Source organism: Chiloscyllium plagiosum, chromosome 31 (genome assembly GCF_004010195.1).
Source record: "Chiloscyllium plagiosum isolate BGI_BamShark_2017 chromosome 31, ASM401019v2, whole genome shotgun sequence".
Classification (NCBI taxonomy): Eukaryota; Metazoa; Chordata; class Chondrichthyes; order Orectolobiformes; family Hemiscylliidae; genus Chiloscyllium; species Chiloscyllium plagiosum.
In genome coordinates, this window is record NC_057740.1 from 30406794 (window position 1) to 30419278 (window position 12485).

The following is a 12485-nucleotide window of genomic DNA, read 5'->3' on the forward strand; positions in this document are numbered from 1 at the left end:
GTCCAAAGATGTGCAGGTCAGGTGAATTGGCCATGTTAAATTGCCGGTAGTGTTAGGTATGGGGTAAATGTAGGGGTATGGGTGGGTTGCGCTTCGGCGGGTCGGTATAGACTTGTTGGGCCGAAGGGCCTGTTTACACACTGTAATCTAATCTACCAGCAGAGAGTTTTCCCCCTTGATGCCAATTTTGATAGGGCTCCTTGATTCTACACTCAGTCAAATGCAACCTTGATGTTAAGGGCAGTCACTCTCACCTTACCTCTGGAATTCAGCTTTTTCCCATGTTTGAACCAAGGCTGTGATGAGGTTAAAAGCTGATGCAACCCAAACTGGGCATCACTGAGCAGGTTATTGCTGAGCAAGTGCTGCAAGAATTAGTAATGGTATTACTTTACTGATGGGGTGGTAATTGGCCGGGTGGGTTTGTCCTACATTTTGTGTAAAGGACATGCCTGGGCAATTTTCGACATTGTTGGGTAGATGCTAATGTTGTAACTGTACTGGAACAGCTTGGTTAGAAGTGTGGCAAGCTCTGGAGCACAGGTTTTCAGTACTAATTGCTGAAAAGTTCTCAGACCCCATAGCCTTCTAGCTGTTCAGTACTTATTCAATACTTCTATCTGTTTCTTTTATATCATGGAATGAATTGAATTAGATTAGATTAAGTTAGATTATGTACAGTGTGGAAAGAGGCCCTTCGGCCCAACAAGTCCACACCGACCCGCCGAAGCGTAACCCAGCCAGACCCATTCCCTTACATTTACCCCTTCACCTAACACTATAGGCAATTTAGCATGGCCAATTCACCTAACCTGCACATTTTTGGGTTTGTGGGAGGAAACCGGAGCACCTGGAGGAGACCCACGCAGACACGGGGAGAATGTGCTAACTCCACACAGAGAGTCGCCTGAGGTGGGAATTGAACCTGGGTCTTTGGTGCTGTGAGGCAGCAGTGCTAGCCACTGTGCCACCCAGACTAGTATCTGTTATGGTGGAGATTTCTGGGCGAGGCTGAGATGAACTCCAAAGAGATGGCCCTGGTTGAGTAGTTTTAGAGAAGATCTCACTGGGGTCAGAAGCATGGTATAATTTCTTTGCTGGAAGAGAGTGTAGAACAATTCAGAGAATAAGTTACCTTAGTAGACTGTTAGTTTGAGTAACATCCAGACAAAGAGTGGTTACTTGCAGTTTGTTACAAGACTGAGAAAGTAAAAGCTTTCAGTTTTATGGGTTTTCATGTAAAAGGACTTCATAATTCACAGGGAAGATCTTGGAAGAATCAGTTGGGTTGAATTTAAAGATCTGAGATTGAGATGAAATCTCTGAATTTGGTTCTATGAAGTAATGGAATCGACGAATAGAGGAAAATTTTATTTCACTGTGTGTTTCAAAATTTTTCCAACCATTTTCTATATTTAAGTAGTTTTTCTTTGTAATAAAGATCTGTTTTAAACTTGCCAGAATAATCTGCAGATTACAAAACAGTTAAAAAAGAAATACTCAGTGTATAAAGCTTGTCCCTGAAGATAATCAATTAAAAATAACAAGGAATAAATCTAAAAAAATCTAAAGAACTGCGAATGTTGGAAATCAGAACTAAAAGCAGAAATTGCTGGAAAAACTCAGAAGGTCTGGCGGCAGCTGTGGAGAGAAATCAGAGTTAACATTTTGGGTCCAATGACCCTTCAGAATACAGAAAGAAACACAAGAAATAAATCTAATCAGACATATGTAGAATTTTCAACAGAAAATTAAAAGTTGCGGCATCAGTGGCTTTAATCACTGAAGTTAGAGAAAATTGTGCAAAATGATGATTATGGAGGAATTCAAAAACAGCATTCATATAAAGCTAAGCTCTTATTTAGATGAGGGCATGTATCAATGATCAGAGAAACAGCAGATCTGGCAGTAGGTGTGATTTCTCACACAGACTCTTGCAGTTGGGGAGATGTGGGAATTCACAAGAGAACTGGAGAAATAGAAAACGTGTTGCCAGAAGGTGTATGTTTTTTAAAGAACAAACAAGGACATCAAGATTACACAGCAAAAAGCCGAGAACAAAAAAGTAATATTAAAAAATATGATGTTCTTCATTGTAATAAGTCCGAACATATCAAAGCTGAATGGGAGACTGATTGCAGTAGTAGGCATGTCTAAGAAATCCTCAAAAAAGGGGGCATCAAAAAAGTGAATAGTTATTAAACCTGGAGCACTAGTACAAAAAGAACATGTTTCTTTAGTATGTGTTAAGTAGTTGGTCAGTTAACTCAATTGGCCAGTTGGCAATGCAGATTAATGCAACCGCGACCACAAAGGGCTGTTTTTCAACATCTACCCTCACCTGAGGCATGGTGATCCTCAGTTGAAACCGCCACCTGTGGTCTGCTAAGAGTGCAGCCTTATGGTCCAGCAGGACTATGGCGACTTTACCTTTTTGAAGAAGGGAGAGATGACTCTTGACAGTCATGAAAATTCTTCTTTGACTATAGATGATGTGAATCAGACCAATGGAGGTTCTAAATATTGTATATCAAAAAGGCAGGTATTGTGTCATGTTTTAAATCAAGAGGCAAACCAATAAAGATATTGAAAGACATTGGAGTTACTGATGCTGGTTGATGATATCATTTATCTTTGTCTGACAGAAGGTCAGAAGTCACGCACCAGGTTATGTCCAACAGATTTATTTGAAATCACAAGCTTTCGGAGCGCTGCTCCATCATGTCACCTGTCGAATATATATTATCTGTATATATTTATAATATATTTATATTGTTGTATATAATAATAATAATTATATAATATATAATCTGTCTATATTTATAATATTTATATTACAGTATATTTAAAAGCTGTATTTATGTGTATTCCTTCTCATATTTAGTAATTAATAGACTTACTGTTTGTTAACAAAGTCTTGTTAAATTATCTTCTTTTAAAACATAGGTTCATTTCAGTCTGGGAGATACAAGGAAAAGTATATGTTTTCAAATTAGCTTTGTTGCGATTATCGAAGAGAGTGGGTGAATTATGAAGAGGGAACCATTTAATTCCCCCTTACCAATTTAGGGTATCCCATCTGGAACTGTCACAAATTGCGAAATCTTTTTTAGACCCATTGTAACTAGACTCTTTAGTTTACTCTATTTTATCATTATTTCAATTGTTAATAATTTTCTCTTTTATTGTTAAAACTAAATCGTCCGCATTGCATGCTTTATTTCAGCAAGAGACCACTTCATTAAAACCAAAACAAAACAAAATATAATCAATCAAGCCAGGTTTCAGTCTGGGATCTTACTTGTCCAATAACATCATCAGCTGGAATTCTAAATCCTAACATATATACCTAAAATTTCCATTGAAGATATTAATTTATCTTATACTCACACTGATGAAGAATTTTGATTTGAGTTTAGTGAATGACAGAGTCAACTTTTTAAATAGCTTTCACTTACAATGTCAACCCAGCAATGTAAATTTCAATTAACAGCACACATGATACCAAGGAACAATTATTTCCTGGAACAGGTGAACTTGGTAAATGCCAATGATGGTAATAGCAGATGAAAACTCATGCATGTATAGGATGGCATTTCACTTCTTGCTGATTCAGCAGAAGAACATGTAGGCTAGCACCCATTTTAATATAGTGGGTGTGGTATGCAGGCACATAAAGAATGTAATATCAATATTATGTTTGGGATGATTGATATTACTTGACAACATTACTGTAAAGTGTGTAACATCAGTATTGTCTTTTGGCAGACAATCAAAGCGCAAAGGCAGGAGAGGGCTGTCCAGAAATGCTGGTATGTGTTGTAAAGAGATATAAACTCTATCCAAAGATAAAGAAAGGTTATTTCATGCCTGAGAGATCCAGCACTGCAACAATTGGATAGCTATACCTGATTGTCCATCCATTGGATTCCTGATTGATAGATGGCCCTTCAGTTGATCAAAACATGCAAGATATAACTGCCATTCCCCTCAAATGAAACATCCTTCCACTTATACAGTAGCCATTTCTACTCTGTTTGTATTTGTGCTGTTATTTTGAGGGACTTTCAGCATGGTGAGATTCAGCTTGCTCGTTTTGGATCCTCGTGTATCATTCTTTTGCCCCTATGACCATCCATCCCTGACTTGCTACGCTGGCAGTCACGATATCCATTGAGGTCCCCAACCTTCTCTGGGAGCCTCTCAAGATCAAGACCCTATTGTCCATATAAACTTTACCCCTCTCCTGATCAAAGCTATCTGCATCCTGACATCCCTTGAGACTTCCCACAAGGCTGCATGATTCTCGTAGCTCTGCTTCCAACCAAACTATGACACCCAATTGTCCCATCCCAGCCATTCCATCCATTTCATCAGCACCATTCACCACTCCCCCTCCAAACGAACCCATGCATATGTTGGCCTTGGAATGAATTATATTGTGGCATATACTTTGATAACATTCCCAGACCCTGAAGGTCAATGATCCCCAGACATGTGGGAGCAAAATATGTCTCTGAACTGGCTAAAACCCTGAAGTTCATCTTGAGGGTAAGAATCTGTCTGCTGCTTGTCTGATTAAATTCACTTCCCGGCAATCTTCAGCCATGACTGGGGCTGCAATTCCCACCCATATTCTGTTCATGACATGTAGAATGTTTGAAGATCATGAGGAAACTAACTATTTTATAATTTCTGTTACAGAGTCTGAAGTATCATGTGAATCACAAAGTGGACAAGGTAGGAAATCTGAAAAAATGCGAAGTGTTGTGGATGGTGGAGATCAGAAATTTTAAAAAAGTGTTGGAGAAATGCAGTAGGGCTGGTTGCATTGTTTTGAGTCCAAGGTGACTCTTCTTTGGAGCAAGTTATATTGGACTGAATCATACCGGACTCAAAGTGTTAACTGTATTGCATTTTCCACAGATGCTGCTGGACCTGCTCAGTTTCTTTAGCATTTTCTGGTTTTTATTATTGGTTTTAAATGCTAAATGCATATTGCATTTCATAAATGGTAATCTTCTGTGCTTGGACCAGAGCTTTATAATTATCTCCGTGTATATGATAACTCTTTTTATCCCACAGATCAGCTTCTACTAACTCATACATATCCTGTTATAATTTTGATTTCTGAGTAGCTTGAACCCAGATCGCTATCACTTTTACAGTCTGAAAAAACCTGGCAGTCCACAAAGAATTTACTCAATTCTTCTGACATCCTTGGGAGGAGGTGTCTTGTCCTGTCCTTGATACCACCCTACATGAGCTCAACTGGAATGCCTGAAGTGAGAAAATCATGTGCTCCAGTATATAGTTGCATATTCTTCAAGGAACTTCAAATAAGATCCTTCAAGTTACTACAAACAGAATTGAAAATAATTACCAATCATTTCAGTTGCTGTTTTTATGGTGTTTCACATGCATTCATTGATGGTCAATTTCTGTTCCAACTTCATTTGGAGAAGATTGAGTCTTGCCACTTAATGGAACAACAACATGATCATGGCCCTGAATTTCCTTATATGTACACAGGAATAGATGAGCAAATGTATGCTTAGGACATCAGAATGTTATCATGAGTTCTTCTGTTTTGGTTTCCTCAACTTTGATGTTCTGTTCAGGCAGATTCAACTGAGTTTATTTGCATTGAAGTATCTTTTGCTGGCACTGTGCCTAGACACTTATTACTTTTATGCCACTGCTGTACATTAGGAAAGATAGGCCTATATAAAAATGGGTGCGGCTGCTTCCCCTAGTCAAATTAGTTAGTTAGAGTGGAGAGTTTTGAGAACTTTGAGGTGATCCCAAACTTAGTTTGTTGATTTCAAATTTCACAGGCATTTGTTACTTTCCAAAGACAATATTGAAAACTTTAATTCTGTCCTAAATCAATTTCAGCACAGGGGTGGGAGCACCTCCAAGGAAATTCACCACCCACAGGTAAGAATACTGACCGATGGTCCATTCTGCAGAGTTGGAGGAGGAGGCAATGAGCTGGCAGTTAATGGTCAGTCATAGGAAGCCCTTTGATATGCCAGCTCAGGTCAACCAATTCAGATCTACCTGAGTCACGCCTGAGTTCTGCATGTAATGATGCTGTCAGAGTCTAGACAGCCATCAGAATAGTTAAATATATTAAAACATGACTTACAGTGTAACTTTTATTAACAAAGCTTCAGTTAATTCATTTGAAGAGTACCACGTTTAAGCTAGTTTCCTAATTCTCCCTGCAAAATAGATACTGGAGAAAAATTTGATGGGGTCATGCTAGAATCTATTTGTTATTGTATGAGCCCCATTAAATAATTAAATAACTGGCAGCATTTAAATTATGCATGTCAGAATTTTATTCATTTCAACTATTTCATTTCCTTCAGGCAATGTTCCACGATACGTTCAACTCAGCGAACATAAACGTCTTGATAAACGATTTCAACCAGACAGGTAAATACTTAAATATAAACAGAAAATGCTGGGGATAACCTGCAGGTTAGGTTTTGGTGGAAGGGCATGTGGGGAAGCTGCAAAAGGACTAGATAGATTAGGTGAGTGGGCAAAGAAGCAGCAGATGGAATACAATGTGAGAAAGAATGAGGTTATGCACTTTGGTAAGAAGAATAGAAGTATAGACTATTTTCTAAATGGGGAAAGGCTTCAGAATTCTGAAGCATAATGGAACTAGGGAGTACTAGTTCAGGATTCTCTTAAGTTAACATGCAGGTTCAGTTGACAGTTAGGAAGGCAAATGCAATGTTAACATTCATTTCAAGAGAGCTTGAATACAAGAGCAGAAATGAACTGCTGCGGCTTACAAAGCACTGGCCACACTGTGTTTGGAATATTGTGAGCAGTTTTGGGTCTGTATCTAGGGAAGAATGTGCTGACATTGGAGGGGTTCCAGAGGTTTACAGGAATGATCCTGGGGATAAAGGGCTTGTCGTATGAGGACTGTTTGAAGACTCTGGGTTGGCAATCGATGAAGTTTAAAAAGATGAGGGGAGATCTCATTAAAGGTTCCAGAATACTGAGAAGCCTAGATAGAGTGGCCATGGAGAAGATATTTCCACTAGTAGCAGAGACCAGGGTCCAAACGCACAACCTCCGTGTGAAGAAACAATCCTTTAGAACTGAGTTGAGAAGGAATCTTTTCAGTCAGAGGATGGTTAATCTGGAACTCAATGCCGCAAAGGCTGTGGCAGCCAAGTTATTGAGTGTATTTAAGACAAGAGATAGATTATTGATTAATAAAGGGATCAAGGGTTACAGGGTGAAAGCAGGAGAATGCAGTTGAGAAATGTATCACCCATGATCAAATGGTGAGCAGATGGAATGGGCTCAATGGCCTAATTCTGCTCCTATTATGGTCTTATGGTGTTTGGAGAAACAGGTCCATGACCTTTCAGAATATCCAAGGAAATGCTTTAACAATTACAGATAGATGTACTGCGAAGATCACAAACATGTATATAGACATGACAATAAGTAATGTATTGCAGAAATAACTTTGTTATGTTTCCATTTCAAATATATATTAGAAGTATGACCGAATGCAACTTCTCTGGCTCATTGGCTCAGAATGGGTACAATTTTGTCCTGAACACAAGCAAAAATGTTATGCCAGTACTACCCGGATCCTTATACCATACAAAGGATGAGAACCTTAAAACTGGTAAATTGGACATATGCCTAAATTGAAGCCTCAGCCTGTTGCTTGCATAATTTCTTTTCTCTTTGTTTTTGATTTGAGAAATGTGATCAAGAACATTTGTCGTGCAATTTTTGATTTTTGTTAAGTAGGATTTCCATTGTTGTTTCTCTCAAATTCCTGCTGTAGTTTAAGCAGAACTTGCAATATAGTTACTATTTACACTATTTCTCTGGGGTTTCCTGGATATTCTACCAACGTTATGGTGGGAGTGCAGAAGAACATCCCAGAATTTCTACCTCGAGGTCCCATCCAAGTTAGTATGGAAAACAAATTCTTTTGCTATCAAAGGTATAATGTTATATTCACAAAGCTCTACCTATTTATGAATTAGATTTGAAGTTTTCCAGGCAATCTATTTGGTGCTATTAGATAAACTGAAAAGCAATTTGTCAGTGACATTAACATTTGCAACTTTATTTAAAAATTATTCAGTATTACATACAATTGGAATTTTACTTATGAAAATCAGTAGTGAGATAAATTTTAGATGTTAGCATTCTAGCAGAGTATCGTATCGCAGGTTAATATATCATGAGTTTTCCATCCATTACGTAGTACAGAATTTCAGAACAGATAACCAGAATAAATAACAAGAATCTGTTTGTGCATAGTATCAGAAATTGGTACAGTGTGTCTGGAACTCCAATTACTTAAAGAACAATTTCTGATTGCTATTTGGAAAATGTTGATTAATTGAAGATTCACTAATGGTCAGTATCTCAACCTTAGCCAACGAAATGATGTTAGTAGTTTGTTGTTAATTTCATCTGGAAATTTAACACATATTTTTAAAGCATTTCTGATGCTGTCATTGAATTATTTTATTCCAATATTTTCCAGTGTTTCAGCATTTTAATATCTTTCACAAGCATTACTACAACACCCTTTTATGATAAATGTTTCCTTTGTAATTTTTAAGCAGCCATAGACCCGAGATCATCATAGAACATCACAATTATTTCTCTAATAATGATTTTAGGCAGTACAGTCTCCATTTGTTGTCACTTTCCACAGACAGATCAATTAATTAATTTTGAATTCTGGATACATGCCTGCATTAAAAGCACAGTTTTCCAACATTCTGTGCCAAACAACATCCATAAGCTGACTTGTTCTTTTTGTGTATGCATTGGTTGGTAACATTCATATGTCTGTGTGATCTCAACATGTGGTGTGATCTCAATAACTGGCACGACAGCAGCTTATAGCTGTTATATTTCGCAGAAATATTCATCAGTGTAATTGCGCTGATGTACGTTTCTCGATTACAATTAAATATACTCACTTGAAACAAAATCATCTTTTTATCAATATTTAAATGGTCTCAATGTAGAAATATCTGTTTTGATGCCATATAATTAGTATGGTGATTAGTACTTTGACACCTAGTGAATTAGCAGTTTCCACATGCATATAATTATATATTCCTAATGCCTGTAATAGTATCCACTGAACCGTAAAGAATCCAGCCCTTGATCATCAAAACAATGGACTTGAAAACTTTCCTCAGTGGCCTTTCTGCCTCTGCTCTTCAAAACTGCAGCTAATCAAGAACTCCTGCGAATTTGCATATATCTATCTATGCCTTCCCTGGCCTAGAAGCCTTGGTTCCCTGAGCCTTAGCAATTTAATGTGATTACAATTATTAAAAGATACTTTAACATTTTAGAATGTTGTATTTAAAGAAAAACTGATCAGTAGTTGCAGTGAAATTCTAAATTGTACAGTTTGAGTCCCATCACAAATTTTTAAACATTAATATCTTTTAGTAAATCACATGATGGGACAGTTTGTTTTAGGCTAAATTTTCCACCTTGGATCCCTTCATCTCAGAAATAAATATTTATCTTTATTACGGTTTTACCAGTTAAAAAGTTCGAAGCACCGCCAATATCAGCCGTTAAAAAATTATCAATAGAATTCCGGTTTATTGGAATTAATATGGGTCCTAGATACTAAAATCTCTCAGAAAAAAATCTTGTTTGGAAGTGGTCAGGAAGGGATATCCAACTAAGCAGCCATTAAAATACTAATTAGCATTCTTATAACAAAACCCTTATTTTACTTGTCATCAAATGCTTCCAAGTAAGAATTCACCACAATACCTTGCTGACCTCTGTAGACAGAGAACATCAGATTCATAAAACAGATTGAAAATCACAAAATCATATTAAAAAGATAGAGCAAATTAAGGAGGACTGTTCGTAAATCGTATAACATAACATTTTGTTACAAGGGGACATTCAAAGGAACCCTCACCACCTACCTGTGTACTTCCTTTGTATCTCTGCAGAACTTACATAAGTTTAGACTATGAATGCCAATTTAAGGATTGCATCCCACCACAGTATTAATCCAGAGGCAAATGGAACATTCAAGTGAATGAGTACCTTGCAAACTTCCAGAGAAGTTACATTAAAAGTGCCTAATCAAGGGACCCTTCATCAAAGGGGTAGAGACACTGCCCTGCCCTTCCTGCAGATCCACTCCCTGCCCTTCACCCCCCAACCCTCACCCCCCAACCCATCCCCTTGACTTCCACTCCACGCTCCACCAAAGCAATCACTCAACTGTGGTTTGGATACTTTGGTCATCCTGGACTTTACATGGACACATTAAAGACAGTGGCCATGATCTTCCCCATGCTACTACGAGTGCTGGCTTCTAAGTTAGCTGGACCTCTGTCCAAAAGGTTCTTCCTATTGCTGTCCAGTTAATATGTCATTAAAACTCAAAATGTGGTGAACCTTCGTGAGAGGAGTAGATTTGTCCTCTCCTGGATGAGATTCCTAGTCACCAATATTAAATTGCACCATCTATGTCCAAAGTGCATCTTTCTCACCATACACTGCATCCTGTGACACCCGATAAATCTGGAATTCAATCTAATGAAAATGGTTGTTTATAACAGCAGGACGTTGAAGCAATTTACCTGGTGCAATCTGCTTTGTTAAATGGAGTTTACTGCTCTGTATTAATTCTTTTGTTAATCTTCTTAGGCAATCCTTCGGGGTCAAAGATGATTTTCTTCCACTCAAAAGTTATGGGTTCTGAGGTGACCCATTTCCTGGAGCCTCATACTCTGCCACAGGTGGTGGAGCTGATGTTTGATGTTGCAGATGAGTGGAATACTTGGGTTTTCACACACTATTTACACTAGCATCCAAATCTTCCTTCAGAACCAGAACACCCTGAGTGTTCTAAAGAAGAGTCATATTGGAGTCAAAATTTTAACTCTGTTTCTCTCACCACAGATGCCATCAGAGCTGCTGAGTTTCTCCAACACTTTCTATTTTTATTTCAGAACTTCAGCATCCACATTATTTTGCTTTGATTTTATTATTTCAATGATCTCTTGCTTCAGGATATCCATCAACTGCTCTGTGTACACTTTAGCTCATCTATAGCTTTGAAATCTGTACGTTGTTTTATACCAGCTTCTGTGCAAGCCTACATTTGCCATATTAAATTAAAATTGAAGAACTCCCATGACCTTGCATTTCTTCATCTTCATGAGATTATCCAAATCTATAATACCCCTCCCTGAAAGCGAATGCCATGACTCTGGATTCTTGTACAAGTTCTCCTCCCAATAGACAGAGGTGAATGACCACAGCTTCAGTTATCTACTAATTCCCTTTCTAAATAAAACAACCTCTCCAACTGCTTTTTCCAATTTAAGACAGAAATTGAAAACTCCTCTTAATTATTCCTTCTTTAGCTTAGTGTACATTTGTCTAATTCTACCTCCAACTGATACTTTGAGATGGTTTCTTTCTTATAGCTTCTTTCTTTCTACAGTGTTACTGTAGAATTTCTACACAGTGGCCTGGTCGTTAGCACTGCTGCCTCACAGCGCCTGGGACCTGGGTTCGATTCCAGCCTCAGAGAACTGTCTCTGTGGAGTTTACATATACTCCCCATATCTGTGTGGGTTTCCTTAGGGTGCTCCGGTTTCCTCCCAGAATCTAAAAATGTGCAGGTTAAATGAATTGGCCATGCTAAATTGACTATAGTGTTCAGGGATGTGTAGGTTAGGTGTATTAGTCAGGGGTAAATGTAGAGTAATGGGGAATGAGTCTGGGTGAGTTACTCTTCAGAGGGTTGGTGTGGACTTATTGGGCCTAATGGCCTGTTTCCACACTGTAGGGATTCTGTGTTAATTTTGACCATGATCTTGGACAGGAAGAGATAGGCATGAATTAACTGTCCCCCACATTGATCTATAATTTAACTAGTTTATGATCCCAGTGTTAATGATCTCTTGGGGTGATGTTGTGCTAATAGACTTCATTTGTCAAGTAGTCTGTATGTTAATACAGTGATGATCCCAATGGTAAATTTTGTGGTACAGCAGATGGAACTTATTCCTATGAAACTGCACTTGTTCAAATGACAGCAATTTGGCTGTTAAGATTTCTATTTTACATTTCTTAAACAAGCATTAACCAGAGGGCACCATGTTGAACAGCCACTTTATTGTGTCAGACACATTTATAAATTGAGTTAGCTTAAGAATCAAATTGTCTTTCAAAAGACAAGAGTGTAACATCAGTAATGTAAAAAAAATGTTTTTCATGGTAACATGTCACTCCTTTTCTATGGCTTTTATATCTGTATGTATAGATTCCTTTGTTGCTCCATCCCATTTAGAATCTTATTCGCCAAGGAGTGTGTGGACACTTTATTTTTCTGCCAAAATGCACCTTCTCAAATTAACTGATATTTAGTCAAATTGTCATTATCCACCCATTCCACAAGGTTATTAATGTCATTT